The sequence below is a fragment of the Lygodium microphyllum genome, chromosome 13, assembly GCF_053477565.2.
Source record: "Lygodium microphyllum isolate KBCC chromosome 13, Lygodium_microphyllum_v1.1.10, whole genome shotgun sequence".
Classification (NCBI taxonomy): domain Eukaryota; kingdom Viridiplantae; phylum Streptophyta; class Polypodiopsida; order Schizaeales; family Lygodiaceae; genus Lygodium; species Lygodium microphyllum.
In genome coordinates this window covers 57,407,330-57,428,966 of record NC_141147.1, presented here as the reverse complement: position 1 = coordinate 57,428,966, position 21,637 = coordinate 57,407,330, and positions in this window count along the sequence as shown.

Here is a 21,637-nt window from a genome sequence, read left to right as displayed (position 1 = left end):
TAGAGGCCAATTACCTGTACACCCTGTTTATGAAAACCCACCTTTGTTAGAGGAAGAGACTGAAATACTTGAACCTGAAGCTATCATAGATACTGACTTTATGACCACTAGAACTGGCCGAAGATATTCTAGATATCTAGTCAAATTTAAGAACCATCCTGTAGAAGAAGCCCAATGGATGCACGCTAGAGACTTAAATGCTTTTCCCACTCTATTAGGTCCACATTGAGCTAATAGCAATTGAGGTCAATTGCTATCCCACCCCGGGGGTATGATGCCAGGAGGCATATTTCACGGTGGATTCTGTGCCACGGTGGATTCTGTGAGGTTTTACGGTGGATTCCGTAAACTTTGATGACCGGGGCTCATACATAAAGTGGATTCTTTGTGCGAGAAGTTGATGGGGACGCCTATCCTTTTCGGGCGTTTCATTAATTTAGTGTGTACATGGGTGATTCCATAGCGGGTGATTCCGCAAAATGCATATTAAATTAATAAACGTTTATGAGTTTAGAGTGTGCACTCGTAATAAATTAAGGTTAGGATTGATTTCTAACCAGTTGATTTATTTATGTAGCTGAAGACTGCTAAGTATTCACTTTTGTCGGTTTAATTGTATTATTTTACTAACGATTGTGAATGCTTCAGTTGATGTGTAGAGATAGCAGCAGTGGCAGAGGAAAGCATTGGAGGATAGCGAGTATTCGATTTATCACTTATATTTTGATGGGCGCATACCTTAGGCATGGCGCCTATATTTTGTCACGCCTATTTATTGAGGCTTGGATATTTATTATTATTTTGTATGCGCATGGGCACACGATTATGTTATTTGTACTTGGACATTGTATTGGACATGCCAGACTATTTGGGCACCGCCCGTTAGCTTTATTCCTATTTTGTGCTAAAGTAAACTCAAAAGCTAAAAGCTTGCTATTTTGTAATTTGGGCTATTATTTGAGCTTGAATATGATTAATACATAAAATACATGCTTTGTGGAGCGGTCACACAAGGCATGGGGGGAGATTGCACCCAATTGGTCTCTTGTTCATGTCGTTCATGCTTTTTACCTTGAATTTTGTGCAAAAAGTAGAGTTCTATTGTTCTTGGGAACCTTCCGGCATTCACTACGCGAGCGTACAGCATCCGATCTGTGCACCAATTGAAGCCTTGGTTTGTGGGCCCCCCTCCCTAGACTTGATGATGGGTTTCTCTACCGGTGGCTTTGCAGACTTTGAAGGAGTCATGTAGCCCTTGCTGAAAGTGGTGACATACACATGTTGCCTAAGGTGAGGTGAATGCATTGGGATTTGTAGTATACATTGCAATGAGCTTGCTTTTTAAATGGGCGTCCTAACAATGAGTCTATACTTGCATCTTTAGTATTTGGCAGCACATAAAAGATCATTGGTATGCTCTCAGACTTGATAGAGATTGCAATTTTGCACTTTTCTAAGAGGGCATATGATCGACCCCCAAATGGGGTGAGTTTGGCATTAGTGGGCTGTAACTACGGTTTGCCAACTTGGATCCAATGCATGTGAGATAGGACATTAAAGTCTACTCTCTCATCAATTAGTGCATTGAGGGTGGTTGTGTGCTTCGTAGTGACCGTCATGCTTAGGTAAGCTAGTTCTACGGTTTTCTCATCCTCATATTCAAATTTCCGTAAATTGTGGCCACTCATACATTGACAGGGGGCTCAAGAATTGGAGGCTCATGTGATGGGCACGTGGGAGGGTCATACTTCTTGATGCGACTGCCATTGAAGAAGCCTATGCCCTCTCCTTCCAAGGTTTCTAGTTCCACATTATCAGTTCTACTAATGGTGTGGACCTTGAAAGTCCCCAGCCCTCTAAACTTCATCTTCTATTTATGACCCTTGATAGAATACAATAGTACTAAGTCTCCCTGTCGAAATCTCGTTGTTCGACATGCTTGTCAAACTAGCTTTTGCGTCTTGTCTTATCACATATTGAAGCGTGGGTGGCTAGAAGTTGAGTTTCTGATAGGTGTTCTACCTCAACTAGGAGCTTTGTCCATGCCTCCTTTCCATCCCGTCTCTCTTGATGAGCAATTCTCAAGCTAGGAAACCAAAAACTCTACAGGTAGAATTGCTTCAGTTCCATAGGTCAACCTGAAGTGAGTCCATCCCACAATCATTTTTTAAGCTATGCCATAGGCCCATAAGGCTACCATGAGTTTGTTATCCTAGTCGTTGTGTGAAGCAGAGACTACTTGGTCAAGATGTTCACTAGAATTTTATTCGTAGACTCAACTTGTCCATTAGCTTGAGGATAGTACCGTGAGGATTTCTGATGGACAATTAGAAAGGTGGATAGGAGTGTTGGGGGTAAAGGTGCCTCTGCCTAGCCGCCCATATGTTACTACATCGACAGTCACCACCACTGCACACTGCAGGTGGCGGGCGCTCGTCACCGTCACTTTATTCTTTATTCTTTTAGTGACAGTTTGATAAAGGAAGGCCCGGTCACACATTGTGACTGTTGGAGTTTCCATTTCTTGTCTCTCTCTTTCTTGCTCTTGCTCTCCCGCCATAGCTCTCGAGTGCAAGCCTTGATCCTTCTCACCTTTCAATTGGTATCAGAGCTCGGCTTTCCGACTCTTGAGCTTGGTTCGTGGCATTCTCAGCTTCCCATTGACTCCCCACTCCCATTGGGTCTCCTTCTTGGCAGCCATTTTGGACTCCTTCGAGATCCCGTCATTCCCCGGCTTCTCAAGAACCTTCCTGGCCCCTTTGGGCACCCTCAAGGCATTCACACAGAGGTATTACTTCACTCTTTATAGGGTTTACCTCAGTTTTTAGCCCTCTTGAAATAGGGCAACCATTACACTCCCAGCTCTCATTTCATATGTGGGATGCTCTCCCCTTGATGGAGCTTGTTTGAGGCCTTCCTTAGCTTTAACCGGACCCCTCCAAAGCTTAGCCACCATTTTTTGCAGCCCCAGGATCAGCATTTATAGTTGGCGCAATCACACAGCCCATATGTGTCTTCAGCATTGACAGTCACAACAGCAGCTCTCCCCCTCCATTGGCACTTGGAAAGGCTCCATTTCAGGCATATGAACATGCTTTGATGCTTGGTTTTGATGGTTGATGTGTTGACATAGCATTTGGACTGATTTAACACTATTTTGGGACTACCACAACAGTCCACAGGCAATTTATGACAGTGTTACACTGACATTTGATGCTACAGCTTGTTTGGCATTGTCATTTGATGCACAGTTGGTCCTGTTTGATGCCCGGATGTTAGGGAATGTATGCCTATTTTTTGGCAACCATTTGGAGCTAATTTTGGTACCAAAAATTTCAGTTTTGAACAGTAAATCACTTATGTACACAGTTGGGCTGAAGTCGTTTTACTCATGTATGCTTATGCCTATGCTTTTCGAGCTATGTTTCAGGCATATATGGTGATGTATTGACACTTGGGGCTTGACATAGAGCTTGGTCTTGATTCGGGATCATTGGTTGAGCTTGAGCTTGCTTTGCAAAGCATTTGGATGCTCCATGTTGGATGTAGTTATGGCATATATGTTGCTTATGTCTGACTGGTCTTGACATGCTTAGCCTATGCCATTACTACATGCTAGTTACATTGTTCGGAGCCTATTGCTACTAGAGCTCGGTCTTGGCTTGACCTTGGATTCCCAGAGCTTACTTAAGCTATTTATTGGCTTGCCAAAGTTGTATCTTGGGATGTACTTGATGTCTTACATGCTTATGGATGCTACATGCAGATGCTCTACCGCCTACATGTCTGGGATGTACCATTGATGCTTGATCTTGGACACTTGTCACTGGTGCTTGTACATGCTTTGTTTGAGCTTTGTTGCTTGATATTTACGGCTTTTGTGCCAATGGGAGTGTCTTTGGATGCTTGACAGCCATTGAGCAGGCGGTCTATGCTCTTTGAGCTTTTGAGACTATTTGGGATCTTTTACCCTTCAGGATGATGCATGGTTCATATGTCTTGGTTCCTCTGATGCTTATGAGTTGACTCTTTGCTTTGGGTCCCTCTCTTTGTGAGCTGATACCTACTTGTGTCAAGTCTTGGTAGTGGTAGGAACACTTTGCCCCATTGACTGGGGGTGTGCCTACTCACTGGCAGATGTTTATATGGCATGTTTGGGTGTTGGATTCATGCTTATCGACTGTCATATGCCTATGTTATGCCCGCATGATGCCGGCTTTGGTCTTGGCAGTATCTAATTGACCTGGGATCCAATTTTGGCACTGTTAGCTCTCATTTACTGAAATCTATAATTTATTACAGCAAGCATATATGTATGGACTGACATGGATTTTTCATGCTGAAATATTCTGAAATGATGTACTTTCACTAGTACTTGGTGGATAGCAGCTTTGGTTACACTTTTCTCGTCATTTTCTCTCGATTTTTGTTAACCCTCAAACGAACGAAGGTGGAAAATCCGGAAAAGCTAAAGCAGAAGACAAAGACAAAGCCCAAGGCAAAGGCAAAGAGAAATGGAAGACAAAGATGCACAAGGAGAAGAGTCCTAAATTAGGGAGAAAGGCGCACAAGGAAAAGCGCAAATCAAAACTTTTGCAAAAGAGCGCAAGCGCATCATGGTTTAATTCAAGGAGTGCCGGGCTCTCACCCGTGCAATTTGTAAATGTAAATGGGCGGTGGAAAGGAAGCTAAGAAGATAGAAGGACAAGGGGAAAAAGGGCCTAGGCTACGGCCGGCCATGTAAAAAGGGGAAAAGGGGATGACCGCCCAAAAGGGATTTAGGGTTTTGTATATAAAGTTGAAAAGAGAATGAGAAGCTCATTCTTGTGTGTGGCCAAAAGTAGCTCTCTTTTTCTTCTTCTTGCTTGCTTGAGCTTGTGCTTGAGAGAGGGAGTGTGAGAGTGTGAGGGAGTGAGTGTGTGAGGGTGAGGGACCGTGGGGTGGAGAAGCTCTCCATCTTCTCCTCTCTTCTTCTCTTCTCTTCTCTTCTCTTGTCTTACTCGCGGCAATGGAGCTTGGAGCTTGGAGCGGGAGGATCGAGCTTGCTTGAAGCTTGCACTTGGATCGTGGAGCTATTGGAGTGCACAGGAGAGGAGGTAACTCGAACGGCACGGAGGTAAGCTCACTACACCCGTAGATATGGATGGCACATCGGTTATGTGAGAGGTAGCCATTAGTGCTCGGCTTGGAACACTTGAAACAATAAGCGGTCCGTAGGTCTCGGGGTAGAGCTTGAAGAGCCTCCACATTTTGGTTCCGTTTCCGGGACCAATGGATTCAAGCCTTGAGCGCTTGCATGCTTCAAAACGAGCATTGGAGTAGGGTTTTCCCCGAACCGGTGCTTGAGGTAGATAGGTAGGAATCAAGGGGGTCGAAGAGGGTATTCGATCTCCTTGGCAAGTAGGTGTTTTGCTTTCTTGAGATTTATGTTGGGGAATTTAGTAGTGTAGGTATTTACTGTGTCATTTGTATGCATTTAGGATAGGAAAAAAACAAAGAAAAAGAAGCAAACAGTAGGGTTTTCTGTTGCTGTATAACAGGCTGAACAGGAAAATAGGGGCACAGATCCTTGGAATGCCACTCGATTCGAGCATCATAGTGATTCCAGGCATGTCTGGCACTTCCTGGTAGTGTTTTGTACCTATCTGGAGGGCGCTGGCCGATTCGGTGTAGTAGACGTCAGTCTAGAGGCATCGCGTGCAACTCACGGGCCGTCGACCGCGTCGTCAGACCAGACCGTCCGAGTCCCAGAATCGGACCACTCAGAATCGAACCACGCCAATCGAGCCCCAGAATCGGACTAGTTCAGAATCGGACCAGTCCCAAAATCGAACAGTCCGATCGGACGTGCCATGTGGCACTTAGACCAACCAAAATCGGACCACCCAGGATCGGACCAAGCGTCCGAACCCCAAAATCGGACCAGACCGTCCGAGTCCCAGAATCGGACCACCCAGGATCGGACCAGGCCGTCCGAACCCCAAAATCGGACCAGACCGTCCGAATCCCAGAATCGGACCACTCAGAATCGAACCAGGCCATCCAATTCCCAGAATCGGACCACTTTGAAAATCGGACCACTTTTTGATTTGACTCCTAGAATCGGACGTGACCAAAATCGGACCACTGAGCCGATCGGACCAACCCAAAATCGGACGTCTGATTCTGATAATCGGACTCCTAAAAATTGAACATCTTAGAATCAGACCAAAAACTGTCAAAATCGGACAGGTATCTAGAACACAAATTCTGACGCATCTAGACCACAAGATTGACCCCAAAGACCACTTAGAGCTAAAGGCACATCACAGATCCTCACTGGGCTAAAATTTAGAGCACGTAGTTCAAAATTTGGCTATAAATGGTCCTCCAAATTGTGCATGGCTTTTACCGTAACGGCCCTGCGAGCCAGGGGGACTGCCCCCCCGGACCCCCGTAGAGGGGGCTCTGCCCCCTCCGCACCTCCCCCAAGTAGGTTGGAGAGAAAACGCGCACCGTGACAAGTCCTCCAAATCGGACCCGAGTGTAGTAATGGCTCTACACGAGCATGGACTCTCACTTGCAAAAGAGAAACCAAAAGCCCATACAGAGAGAAACAAAGACCCTAGAACCTCAACGGGCCAATCTAGCCATCAAGGGCAAAAAGGCTACACCACGAGAACACAAAGACATTGTGTTCAGACCATGTCTAGTCAAAGCGAAATGCGACATTAGCAAGCTGCAATTGCCAAGATGACTAGGCATGACACTCTTGACGAGAGATGTACCTTGAGGAACGCTGCACAGACGACCCAAGACATTGGTGGAGAATCCACGTCTGGTCATGCAAGTGGGGACTCAAGGGCATCTGTCAGAAGGATTAAATTTACAAGCCGAGACCCGGAAGATGAAGACATAGTACCACCGGCTTATCTTAGGGTCAAGCTCACCGCGAAAAGAGAGCATACTATCAATGCTCTGATTGATGAAGGAGCAGATTTTAACATCTTGACCTATGAATCATGGACCCTACTAGGCCAACCAGAGCTCACCCCGACTAGTGCAACTCTTAGCCCTTATGGGGGACACCCACAAGCACTCATAGGGAAGTGCAAAATCCTTGCGACAATTGAAACAGAAAGCTTGCCTATCCTATTTCATGTTCCTCCAAATAGTGCTAGCTGCGGGAAAGAAACCCTCCTAGGTAGACCCTTCAAAAGGGCGACCAAGTGTGAGGCCGACTATGTAGCACAGAGGATACACCTGACACTACCGGGTGTGAGGATAGTCACAACCTTTAGCAGGGGTGACCTCATCAAACCTCAAGGGAAAAGCAAAGAAGGTGCTGACGTAATAGTCAAGCCTACTAACGAGAACAAGGACTTGTTGGAAAAACTGATACAAGCACAGGTTGAACAACGAGAACCAGTGAGTGAGGGCAGGCCTGAAAAGAGGTCAAGAGACAATGCCAAGGACGGGCTCTGGACTTAGAAATATTGTAGAAGACCCCAAAAGAAGCCCAAGCCTTATAGACGCAGGCATCGATGGAAGGTCAGTACAACACCGCAATGGATATCCAAGGCATTGCTTCGTGCTCAAGGGTATTATGTAGGCAATCATTGGATTTGGGTACCCAAACTCCCTGCTAAGCCACCTCTGTCAGAAGCCCAAATTATGTCCAAAGCAAAGAGGCATAGGAGGAAAACTAAACAAAAGGCCAAGTCTCAAACCAAAAATATTGGATGATCGAGGCCCTCACTATTGAAATCAAGAAACCAAACATGGCCTATCAAAAAGTAGATCCCCAGCCTGGTGTACTGAGCAAGCAGATATTAGAGGTAACTATCAAGTGTGCACAAGGCCCACTAGTGCCCAAGGAGCCTTTGACTTTCGAAGAGGATAATGGGCACCACAGGCACAATATTGCTCATGATAAGGTTGATCACTCAACAAAGCTAATGACAAAATCGTCTAACAATCACAAGCAAATTCTCCAGTTAGTGCCAAGCCCACGTAGGAGTCCCAGATCTCCTACATCCTCTTCACCTAAATTGAGACGTGAAGCGCGGCAGCAGCAGCCTCGTGCCACTGCTCAACCTACACAAGTGAAGGTGCAAAGGGCAACAAAAGGCACGACCACTTTTGATCTGCCTAGGGACTTGACACCGTAGTCTACCAATGGTAGCTAGTCCACTGAACTAGCCACCACTACTTCCAATCACGGACCATAGCAGCCACAATCTTTGGCCGTGACAACACCCCTTGCGGAATGTGTCCTTAGTAGTTTACCTATGGAGGAGGTGTCGCAACCAAATTTCTTGACAACTCCAGCACTCTCAAAGTGCCTAAAGCCTAGGCTGGAGGAGTTAAACACAAGGGAGTTGGCTGAAGAGCTAGACTCTCTGAAAAGGGAGGTAGTTGTGCTCTCACAACCTAGCGAGGCTATTCAGCAGGCCACGGCCATGTCCCGTAAGGATAATCTAGAGAAGGAGAATGCTGAGGCCCAACCAAGCACATCAGGTCGATCTAGCCCAGGGTCCTGAGCCATTAGATGCACCGGCGCTAACCAAGAAAAAGAGGAGAAAACAGTGAAAACAACAACTGTTGCAGGTAGTTGCGGACCCCAAGAACATTGGGACGAAGAGTGCTAGAGAGTTGATGAATAAAGCATCGAGTCCATCCACCAATGAACCCATAGATGTCTCCCCTAATAGCGGTGAAACCTCAGACACATCCGTGTGCTCTGAAAAATCAAAGCAGCTGTTGCCATCAACAGTTGCTTCCAACACTCAATCCATTGACAATAGAACCCACATCGACCAATCAAGAGTGGATACAACACGGTCACAATAAGGTGATGAACTCACACTAGTCACATCCAAGAAGAACCATAACGCAACAACGAAGCCTCTAGAGAAACATGGAAACCCCAAGGGCATGAGCAATCCCAACGTTGACCAATCTTGCTCATCTAGGCTTGAGCCCCCAGCTATGCTAAAGCCCAGGCAAACTCCTAGAACCTTGCATGAGATGGCAACCGAGCAAGCCCTCGCTGAACATAGAAGTGTCGCAGAATGCTTAACTGAGTTGGATGCTAAACTCAAAGTGTTCGCACGTATGTACATCCTTGCGGACATGGGCGCATGCCCTAAGGAGCAGCTTGAAGAATACTTGCCATTCCCCTTATCTTGGGAAGAGCAAGAACATCTTGACGAGCACTATAACAAGCTCTTATATGAATGCATGCAACTCATCTCTGACGGGGAGGCTAACAAACTGCGCTTAACCGTCATGTTCAATGAAGTGCTCTACCGACCGAATCTCATAGACATAGAGCAACTAAAGCGACTAACAGAGAGCCGAAGTCAATTTGAACAGCGTTGGTGTGAATGCGCGTTGCAATGGCCGAACTAGGGGCTCAGATCATGACAGTCTCTGAGGAGCGATTGGCCAAATGGCGATCCCAAAGGGACCCAACATATGTGGCACCAACTTCCCTTCGAGTGCTGACTGCCATTCGGGGTAGGGACTTGGCTGAACCTAGCCAAGAAAACTCTCTGTTTGATAAGGTTCTCACTGAGGAGGAGTTACATGTTGCCAGTAGACTCGGACAAGGGTCCATGCTGCTCGATGTGGCAAAATATCTATTGGTACTAAGTAAGCTACCACAAGTGCTGGATGCGTGTGCCACGCTCCAGTACAACCCCGAGTTCTACAATTGGTTCTTATCCTTGTGAAGTGACATGGATTCATAAATATGTATATAAATAAACACTGATTTTTATGTCACCTTGTATAAACAATATCAACAGACACAAGTAATGATAGTCAAGCGCAGGGAGAAGAGTTGGGTCTGATAGGCTAAGCTCCTCAAGTCCTCCTCTCATCACACATTTAAAAGCCGTGTGACCATCCTCACCCCCAAGTGAAGGGCATGCAACCCACATTACCGCCATAGGAAGCCTTGACCACACTGATGGTGTAGATAGGGTGCAGCCCCTTTCTATACACCTTCTTCCCTTTTTGGTCTATCCTTCCGAGTATGTGCCCTATCCCACTCCATGGCAACCAGTCCACACAACTTAGCATAAGCCAATCTCGGCTAATGGCTGGAGGCAAAACGAACATCATCATGGGGGCCATCCCTTTACGATAAATACTGCATGCCTCACCCCTCCCCTTCTTGTCATATGCGCTTGATAAACCACACTAAAATCCCTTCCATGCGAATACTTGTATCCTGTATCAAGGTCTAACCCTTGGATTGCATCTTGCAGGCTTCCAGATGGAACACATGGAGAACCATGGACATCTGGCATGCAAAGACGCTCTTCACAGACGACGGGAGCATGTGGCATGCGCCCCTCCACCGGAGCGCTATGTGCCCACCCTCAAGAGGTATGCCAAGAAGCGAGGCCCTAAGCGACACTGTCCCGGATGAAGGCCGAAGAATCCTCGAGTCAAGAAAGTCGAGACTCAAAGAAACGCACAGTAGGTGGCAACGCCAGTGGCACAAACCCCCAACGTACGCTCAGGCACCAGATGCTCAAGGGCAGAAAAGGCGGCCCGGGACAGGGAAGAATTTAATGAACTGTTTAAGGACATTTTGGAAACGGTGGCGGCCCGGGACTACACCATTCATGTCTCGGCCGACATGTTCCCTGCCCAGCCTCACGGGAGCCCCGCACTAGCACCGCCCCGATCGCCTAGCCAACCGGACTCACCCCGCCTCGTACCTATCGACTAAATCCCTATGATGTACAAGTAGCTCGACAAGTCAGCATGCCAGAACATTTTGTTTTTTTTTAATGAGTAAAGGGTCAAGATCCCCACTTGTACACATTCCTATTACTTCTTGTTAATATATGCGACCTTAACAAGCAATGAAATAGGCATCCCAATAAACATCATATAATTCTTAAAAAATTATATCTTATCATGATTACATTGGTTTGATGCACTTAACACAAGCGAGCATATACTCTCACGAAGTGACAAGTGGATGCAGAATGACACAGATCAAGGTCTAGAAGCGTTTAATATCCAAGTCACCACAAGACCACCAACCCCACAAAGAACCATTATGGAGGAAGTGACAGGAATACCAAGAAGCAAAAGCCATGACGGAAACGCCACTGGATGAGAACCCAAGTACACCTCTGTAGATAATGAACATATTGCAACTGAGCATGGCCAAAGCATAATCGTCGATTACCCCCTCCTTCTTGGCCAAACTCTATGTTCGGGCAAGAGCCACGCTCTCAACAAGGGCAAATGTCTCTTCTGTTGAGATATCGAGCTCCACTCGTGATACGCCAGGGTGACCGTTGTGTATTTATGTCACCGACTTGTCAGTTGTGCAGACGCGGTTGGTACACCGCCCATGAATAATAGCTACATGATAGCTATCCTTATCTACTCTAGTTCGTGGCTCAGTTAGTATGCCACCTTAGTTAGTTGAGTTTGGTTTGAGACCCATATATAGGGTTCTTCTATTTCTTTGTACTTGAGTTCTTTTGGCTTACACAACTAAGAAGAGGAAAACTGTTTTCAGCCTCCACCTCTGTGTGTATTCCCCCATTGTGCAAGCAAGAAAGCTACAAGTGAGACTCCTTCCTTCTCTCCCACAATCTTGACATGGTATCAGAGCCTTGTTCGTGGTAAGGAGCTCAAGAAAGCAAGCCAAGCTCGCGGTGTTCTGGTAAGAGGAGCAGTGTTGCTTTCATTTTCTGTTTCGGGAGCAGATCTCTGCAGGTAGCATAGCTGGAAATTGCAAGAGTGCATTGTCTCAGGTTGAGACGCCCTTCGCGGTGAAGCAAGAGGGCAGTATATGCTGCGGGAAAAGGGCTTTAGCCCTTGGTGACCTTGTTTTTTTGATTTGAGGCCATTTCGGGGCCTGTTTTGCAGACGGAAGTTTTCTGCAAGCACTCAGGAAAAGGCTCAGTTTTATACTGTGCAGCCACTGTTCTACAGGTCGGTGAAAAGTTACTGTAGAAATTGCATCGTATGCTTGTGCGCAGAGACATTGGGAGTTACAGAATCATCCTTGGTTCCTGTTTATGCAAAATCGTCACTAGGAAGTGACTGTGTGGTCAAATACCACTTTCGCCAGTTTTGCAGATTTGCCCTTGTGAGGGTGAAGCTGTGTTTTTTGCAGTGACAGAATTTTTTGCAGTATTCTGTAATGGCGTCTGATTCTCTTTCACAGATTGTAACTGAAAAGCTTGACAAGAACAACTTCCAAGCATGGAAGTTTAGAATGACGAATTTCCTTATGGGAAAAGGATATTGGGAATTTGTTGCAGGAAATGAAGAAGAACCAGTTCTTCCTGATGTTCCCAATCAACAGCAAATGCAGGCATTCAAAGCATGGCATGAGAGAGCCAGGAAAGTTATGTACTGGCTGTCTATCAGTATTTCAGACTCTATGATTGTGCATATTCAGGATGCAAGTACGCCAAAGGAGGCATGGGATACTTTGTCAAAAATGTACAGCACAAATACTCAAGCCAGGAAAATGCAGCTCAAGCAAGAGTTGCATAATGTGCAAAGAGAAAATATGAGCATCAACGACTACCACATGAAGGTGAAGAAGATTGCAGATGCACTTGCTTCCATTGGGTCGCCAGTGGAAGATGATGATTTAGTTTCTGTGACCTTGAATGGTCTAGGAAAGGATTATGCACAGTTTCGGACATCCATTTCAGTTCGTGAAAGATTTCCTGATTTTGAGGAGTTGATTGCTCTTCTAATTTCTGAGGAGCAGAGAAATGGTGATGCATCTTCTTCAGGAGGAACTTCAAAAGAAGCTGTCTTCTACTCAAATGCTGGAAGAGGTAGAGGCAGAGGTAGAGGAGGCCGATTTGGAGGCCGTGGCAGAAATCAGAATATGCAGCAAACTCAAGAAAACCAGTCCTATGGAGGAGGACGTGGTAACTCTAGAGGCAGGGGGAGCCAAAGAGGTCGTGGTGGATGGCAAAGAGGCCAAAATGCAAACAGTAATGTTGAATGCTATTACTATGGTAAAATGGGTCATATGGCTAAAGACTGCTATAAAAAGCAGAATGACATCATGAATGGAAAACTGCAACAAGGGAACTATGCATCTTCTAGTAGACAGGGTGATGACAGAAATGAGCATTTGTTTATGGTGCAGCACATGAATAATTCTGTGACAAGTGCAGAAGAAAGCAATGATGTATGGTATGTTGACTCAGGTGCATCAAACCACATGACAGGTCATGCAGAATGGATGGAGGATGCAAGGAAAATGGAAAAACCAGGATTTGTGGAGATTGGTGATGACACTGCACATCCTATTGTGCAGATTGGAAAAATTCCTTTGTCTATGCAGGATGGGAAAAAGAAATACCTGTCCGATGTATTTCATGTCCCGAATATCACCAAGAATCTAGTTTCTGTCGGTCAAATGGTTGAACAGGGTTTGCAGGTCAGATTTAATCCTCATGGATGCTTTGTTGAGGATATGAAAAATAAAGGTTGCTTGATAGCAAAAGGAAAGAAGAAGGGCAGAATGTTTACGTTGGATGCAGACATGTCTGAATTGAGTGCAGCAATGTTTGCACATGGGACCGGTGTAGTTGCAGATATTGATATCTGGCATAAACGCATTGGTCATGTTAATGTACATCGACTTAAATCAATGCAGGCCCAAAATATTGTTGCAGGATTGCCTAAATTCAAGGTTGCAGAAATGCATAAGGTATGTGAAGCCTGTCAGTTTGGAAAACAGGCAAGGAAACCATTTCCTAGACATGTTCAAGAGAGTAAGAAGCCATTGGAATTAATCCACTCTGATGTGTGGACTACTAAAGCTGCGTCTCTTGGAGGCTGTCATTATTTTGTCAGTTTTATTGATGACTATAGCAGAAAAGTTTGGGTGTATTTTATGAAAAAGAAAAGTGAAGTTTTTGGGCATTTCAAAACTCTTAAAGCTATGGCTGAAAAAGAAACAGGCCTGCAGTTAAAATGCCTAAGGTCAGATGGAGGGGGAGAGTACCTCTCAAATGAGTTTGCAAGGTTCCTGCAGGAGCATGGCATAAAGCAGCAATATTCATGCAGTCATACCCCACAACAAAATGGAATTGCAGAAAGGAAAAACAGGCATATTGGAGAGGTATCTCGTGCCATGCTCAATGAAAAAGACTTGCCAGATTTTTATTGGGCTGAAGCAGTTGCTACAGCAGTCTACATAATGAACAGGACTCCCACTGCAGCAATACATGGAATGACTCCAGAGGAGAGGTATACTGGTAGGAAACCAGATATTTCTCATTTGAAAATTTTTGGTTGCATTGCCTATGTACATGTGCCAGATGAGTTGAGATCCAAGTTGGATCCAAAAGCTGAGAAGTGCATCTTTATTGGTTACTCTCTGCAGCAAAAAGGGTATAGATGCTATAACCCTTCTACTCGTAAGTTTACAGTGAGCAGAGATGTTGTTTTTGATGAGATGAGTAGCTGGTATAAACCAGTAAATGTGATTGATGATGTAGATGCACAAAATGGTAATGCTGCACAGAATTCACAGCAGCAGTCACAAAATATTAGTGGACCTGGAGTGTCCTCTAGCAGTGGTTCACATTCTTCGCCATGGACAGGCAGATTGAGATTAGGAGAATCTTCTCAAAGCAATGCAGATAGTGGTATGCAGGTATCACGAAAAGGAAAAGAGAAGGTTGATCAGCCCATGTTTGATGTGAATGCAGGTCACTCTTATGTGGATGGTGAATCCAGTGGCTCAGAACAGAGCATTGATGATGAGTTGGGTATTCCTTCTATCGTTACACCTGGAGTAAGGAAGACCAGGGATGTTTTGAGAGCACCTGGAAGTGAACCTACTTTGCGCAGGTCTACCAGAGCTAGGTATCCTGTGGATAGGCTGAAATATGATGGATTTACAGCCATTCATTATGCATATATGGTTAAAGTGATACAGGAACCAGAACCCACGTCTTTTGAGGAAGCCATGGGAAAAGAAAAATGGGAGAAAGCCATGGATGAAGAAATGGATGCCTTGGAAGCAAATGCTACATGGGAATTGGTACCTTTGCCTAAAGGTAAGAATGCAATTGGCTGTAAGTGGGTTTATAAGGTGAAGCACAATGCAGATGGTTCTGTGAACAGATACAAGGCAAGATTAGTAGTCAAGGGGTATGCACAAACATATGGCATTGACTATGAAGAAACATTCAGTCCTGTTGCAAGGATGGCAACCGTAAGAGCAGTCATTGCTATGGCTGCATCAAAGGAATGGTCTTTACATCAGATGGATGTAAAGAATGCCTTCTTGCATGGTGACTTGCAAGAAGAGGTCTATATGGAGCAGCCACCAGGTTATGTGCATGATGTTCATCCTGAGTTTGTTTGCAGGTTGAAGAAAGCCTTGTATGGCTTGAAGCAAGCACCTAGAGCATGGTCTGACAAGATAGGACAGTATCTTGTCACTATTGGCTTTCAGATTTCCAAGGCAGATTTCTCACTTTATGTGAGAAAAACAGAGAAAGGTATTATGCTACTTGTCATTTATGTTGATGATTTGATTATGACAGGTGACAGTGATGAAGATATCCTTCATGTGAAAATGCTATTGAAGCAGAAGTTTGAGATGAAGGATTTGGGAGAGCTGTGTTATTTCTTGGGCATTGAGGTGATTAGATCACCAAGTGGGATACAGCTCTTGCAGAGGCAGTATGGATTGGACATGCTGTCCAAATATGGGATGACAGGCTGTAAGCCTATTTCAGTTCCTTTGGAGCAGAATGTGAAGCTGAGCACAGATGTAGGTGAGCTTCTAGAAGACCCTACTATGTACAGACGCATAGTAGGAAGTTTGATTTATATGACTATTACCAGGCCAGATTTGAGCTATGCTGTTGGATTGGTAAGTCAGTTTATGCAGGCTCCAAGGAAACCGCATTTGGATGCGGCTAGACGCATACTCAGGTATGTGAAGTCCACATTGCAGTATGGATTATTTTATGAGACTGGGGTTCAGATACAGTTGCATGGATACACTGATGCTGATTGGGCTGGTAGCATTTCTGATAGACGTTCTACTAGTGGATATGTGTTCTCTTTTGGGAGTGCTGCAGTCACTTGGAGCAGCAAGAAACAGCCTACAGTTGCCTTGTCGAGCACAGAGGCTGAGTACAGGGGTGCAGCAATGGCTGCATGTGAGGTAGCTTGGTTGCATAAGCTACTTTATGATATGCATCAGTCTACAGATGGGCCAGTTGTCATTTACTGTGACAACATGAGTAGTATACACTTGGCAAATAACCCAGTCTATCATGCTAGAACAAAGCACATTGAGGTGCATTATCACTATGTGCGAGAGAGGGTTTTACTAGGTCTTATTGATCTAGTTTATGTCAGCACAGAGGATCAGGTAGCTGACATATTTACGAAGGCATTGGGCGCAGAGAAGCTGTGCAAGTTCAGAGACCTGCTTGGTGTGCAGGAATTGGGATTGAGCTCGAGGGGGAGTGTTGAGATATCGAGCTCCACTCATGATACGCCAGGGTGACCGTTGTGTATTTATGTCACCGACTTGTCAGTTGTGCAGACGCGGTTGGTACACCGCCCATGAATAATAGCTACATGATAGCTATCCTTATCTACTCTAGTTCGTGGCTCAGTTAGTATGCCACCTTAGTTAGTTGAGTTTGGTTTGAGACCCATATATAGGGTTCTTCTATTTCTTTGTACTTGAGTTCTTTTGGCTTACACAACTAAGAAGAGGAAAACTGTTTTCAGCCTCCACCTCTGTGTGTATTCCCCCATTGTGCAAGCAAGAAAGCTACAAGTGAGACTCCTTCCTTCTCTCCCACAATCTTGACATCTTCATCATCCATGATTCAATTCGCAAGATGCTCTACCCTTGTCCATGCGCAGCTCACTCCAAGTGCTACCTCAATTGTTCGATGTCTCACATGTTACAAAGAGGTTTGCAAAATCTCAAGTGTATCTCTTCATCTCAACAACAGTTCCTCTAGCATCAAGGCTGGTGACACAATCATCTTTGTAATATCCATTCTTCATAGCCTTTGGATCCCAACATTTCTCAAATCCAAATGAAAGGCTAAACAGCCTCAAAGTATGGCATTGATTGTATTCATTTTTCCACCACCAAAAAAAAAAGGAAAGAAAGAAAAAAAGAAAAAGAAAAGAAAAGAAAAGAAAAAAGAAAAACACACACACAATCACAGCACCGCACCTAGGGGTCCTCAAATTAGGTAAGTCCAGTGACCTTGGTCGGCTGGCTCCGTCCCTAATCCCCTAGCCCTTTGTACATCTCCCACAATTGTTCAGGGCACATCAAGGGCAGGACATACCTCGGGAGCTCGCCTCGCCTATGGTTAGACATGTCACCCTGAACCACTTGCACAATTCTTTTGCACTCATCTCAATGCCATTACAATCAACAATGGTAAGCAAGGCATGAAAGACAATGGAAAAGTACACCATACTTTTCAAGCACTACAAGTAGTCACTAGCTACCAAGAGCTAGACATCAAGGAGCTCAATTACGCTACATGGCCTTGACAAGACCATAATGATGTCTCAAGCAATCTTCAAGTGTACTCCCTATCTTCATCGATAAAATCTTCCATCAACTTAGCCCCTTTCTTCATTGACCCATTGCTATACAAGGCACCAGGCCGACAGTCTTCTAACTAAGTAATATCTAAGTATGCACAAGCACTCACATAATACATGCACCGAAGTATATACACAGTTTGGGTCCTCAAGTGCAAGACAATACTCTCAGCTTGCTTAGGGTTCCACCTGTCTCCCAAACTAATTGCACTATGTCTTGTGCACAATAGAGAAGACTAGCACTACCCTTAGGGAGAGACCACATGAGAGGTTTTCACTTGCAGGTGTTGAAGATTCCAACGAAAGTTTCGTTCGCTCTCGTCAACACCCAACTCTGAATGCTTATCCCTTACCATCTGACAAGCCCGCAAAGAATTGTCATGAGCAGAATCCCCAACAAACCAACACTTGTGGTGGCCATCAATGCGATCCCCAACACAGAATAGCCCTACCACCAACTCCAACAACCTTCCACCAGCCACCTTGGCCACCAACAGGCCCCTAGGACCTTCTTCCACACCACCACCAACACTCCTCCACGAAAACCACAGCCGTCCTTGTCACCCATGTCTTCGGTGCATGCTACCGCCTACTACCTACGACGGTGAGTGCCATGGGACTGGCACTCGTCTAGGAGGGGGGTAATGTTAACCCTCAAACGAACGAAGGTGGAAAATCTGGAAAAGCTAAAGCAGAAGACAAAGACAAAGGCCAAGGCAAAGGCAAAGAGAAATGGAAGACAAAGATGTGTTGAGATTCAGCAATCAAACTCACTAAACAACCTCTTTGTATGGAGCTTTAGGGCCAAGGACATGCAGGCTAACCTATCCCATATGCACAGTGGTGCCTATTGCAGTTTCCTACTTTCCTATAAAGCATTGTACTTGCTTCCTTTTCTTAATGCAATGATAGTACTCTTTTCTTTTCAGTGAAGTGTCAATGTCATTGTCCACATACACAAGATTGTGTTTATGAGTCCAAGTCTCAATCTTGGAACCTAATTCACTTGTGTAACAAACAATGTCTTTGTCTTCTCCATCATGAGTCCACACTTCTCCTTCCATCCACCATAACTCACTGCCATGCTCTAGATCCCGCATGTTTCTCAACATGGTATCAGAGCCCAGTCGGGCATGGCTCAGCTCGGCTTAGCTCTCCTCTGTCCTCTCTCAGCTCATGTTAATCTCTAGTCAGCTTAGTTTCATCCCATGACTTCATCTCCCAACTCTACCCTCACTGAAGCTTCCATGGCAGCCATAGCCAGCAGCACCCTGTCAGATTGAGCTGCTTATATCTCACTCCACAGATCAAATATCTTGGAGCTTCCTTCTAGAAAAGTATTCTCCAACTCACAAAGCTTCCCTGTATTACATCAATCCATGACATTTGGCTATCTAAAGCTCAGCATTGTGAAAATTCCTAGTCACTGCCATAGTCTTCAACTGTGACCTGCAGGACATACCCTCCATGGAGCCTTCATATCTCTCTCTATAGAGCATATCTTCATGAACTTTCTTCTAGATATATCTTCCTCTACTTAGGGCGCTCCCTCCTAGCACAACAATCGACCACATTGGTGATCTACAGCCCTGGCATTGCAGACATTCGACATCGCTGCCCAAATCTGCGCCGTGCTTGTTCGTCCACTCTGCACGCGCCATACAGGCCACGATCTTGATGAGGAGGATAGGGCTTTTGAAGAGCTTGAAGTAAGATTCATTTCCATAAAAAAAGTTTTGGAAATGATCAACCATAGCTCCTGCAATCTGCAAAAAACCAGGCCCCTATCTGAAACCCTAAACTGTCAGCCATAGCCAAAATCTCTCAAGCTTCTTTTTTTCTCATTTTTCTCACTCCTGACATTAAACCAAGCTAAAGCCCACTCTAATCCATTGACCTAGCATCAAATCAAGGAGGGGAAGGACCTGAGAAGATTAAAGAACGACCGAACGATCCCGAACAAGAAGAATCAAGCTCAATATCAACATTGACATAGTGTGTTTTCACACTGTCATTAACTCTGTCTCTTGACACATTGCAATCTGCTCTTCTACTGATAAAATCTCAGAATTCTAGTGTTGATTTGCTGCTGATCTTGCAACCTCAACATGGGAAAAGACTCTCCAAATGCTCGATTCAAAGGAGTCGGGTTCCACACTTGGCAAACCCGCATCAAGCTCATCCCGATGAAGAAGGGTCTTTGGGCCATCACAAATGGTAAAGAGAAGAAACCCCGAGATGCGGACCTTGCAGTTACTTGGCAGAAGAATGATGACAAGGCACAAGCCATCATCAAACTGGAATTGGACGACAGCTACATCCATCATGTGGATGCCTGTGACACGTCTCATGACACTTGGGATAAATTAGATACCCTATTTGGTGCACAGTCAAAGTCATCTAAGTATGGTCTATTAATTGAATTTTTTCGACTTGATATGAAGCCTCATACATCCCTAGCATCCCATCTGAACTACATGGAAAGCTTGCTTACTCAACTTGCAGGAATAAAGCTAAAAATGGATGAAGATGTCTGTATTGGTGTCTTGTTAAAAAGTTTGCCTCCTGCATATGATAATGTATCAACCACTCTAACCAATATGCCTGATCCTCAACTTGTTGATATTAAAGCCTCTCTGTTAGAAGAAGAAAAGAAACTTAAAAGCAAAGAAGAGCCCAGCACTTCAAAGGATAAACAAATGTTATATGTAAACAACAGATACAAAGGTAAAAAGGAACCGCTCTTCTACGACTTCTGCAAAAGGACCGGACATACTGAGAAGTTCTGTCATGCTAGGAAGAGGTCCCAAAAGGCCTATCTTGCAGCTGTGAAAGAAGAAGAAGACCATGGACCAAAAGATGAAGAAGAAGATGAAGATGAAGACCACCAGGATTGGAAGGACAAGACTCATCAGTCCTTCTACTCTCATTACTCTGATAGACTGTTTTAAAAGCCTTGTACTTCCTTGCCCTAATGCTTTCTGCCATAAGCTTTGTAAACTCCTCATGTAACTTGGCATTACAGTCCCTGTACACTTTGTGAGGCCCCTGTTACAGCCTCTAGATGTCCATCATGTTTTGGTGCCCACACTTAGCCTTTTCTGCGACAGCCTCTGGTGTCTACCATGTTTGTGGTGTGCCCACACTTTGCAGGTGGTTCTCATTACAGCCTCTACACACTTTGTGCCTTTCTAGCTGTGATTGAGGAGGGGTGTTGAGATTCAGCAATCACACTCACTAAACAACCTCTTTGTATGGAGCTTCAGGGCCAAGGACATGCAGGCTAACCTATCCCATATGCACAGTGGTGCCTACTGCAGTTTCCTACTTTCCTATAAAGCATTGTACTTGTGTCCTTTTCTTAATGCAATGATAGTACTCTTTTCTTTTCAGTGAAGTATCAATGTCATTGTCCACATACACAAGATTGTGTTTATGAGTCCAAGTCTCAATCTTGGAACCTAATTCACTTGTGTAACAAACAGTGTCTTTGTCTTCTCCATCATGAGTCCACACTTCTCCTTCCATCCACCATAACTCACTGCCATGCTCTAGATCCCGCATGTTTCTCAACAAGACGCACAAGGAGAAGAGTCCTAAATAAGGGAGAAAGGTGCACAAGCAAAAGTGCAAGTCAAAACTTTTGCAAAAGAGCACAAGCGCATCATGGTTTAATTCAAGGAGCGCCGGGCTCTCACCCGTGCAATTTGTAAATGTAGATGGGCGGTGGAAAGGAAGCTAGGAAGATAGAAGGACAAGGGAAAAAAGGGCCTAGGCTACGGCCGGCCATGTAAAAAGGGGAAAAGGGGATGACCGCCCAAAAGGGATTTAGGGTTTTGTATATAAAGTTGAAAAGAGAATGAGAAGCTCATTCTTGTGTGTGGCCAAAAGTAGCTCTCTTCTTCTTCTTCTTGCTTGCTTGAGCTTGTGCTTGAGAGAGGGAGTGTGAGAGTGTGAGGGAGTGAGTGTGTGAGGGTGAGGGACCGTGGGGTGGAGAAGCTCTCCATCTTCTCCTCTCTTCTTCTCTTCTCTTCTC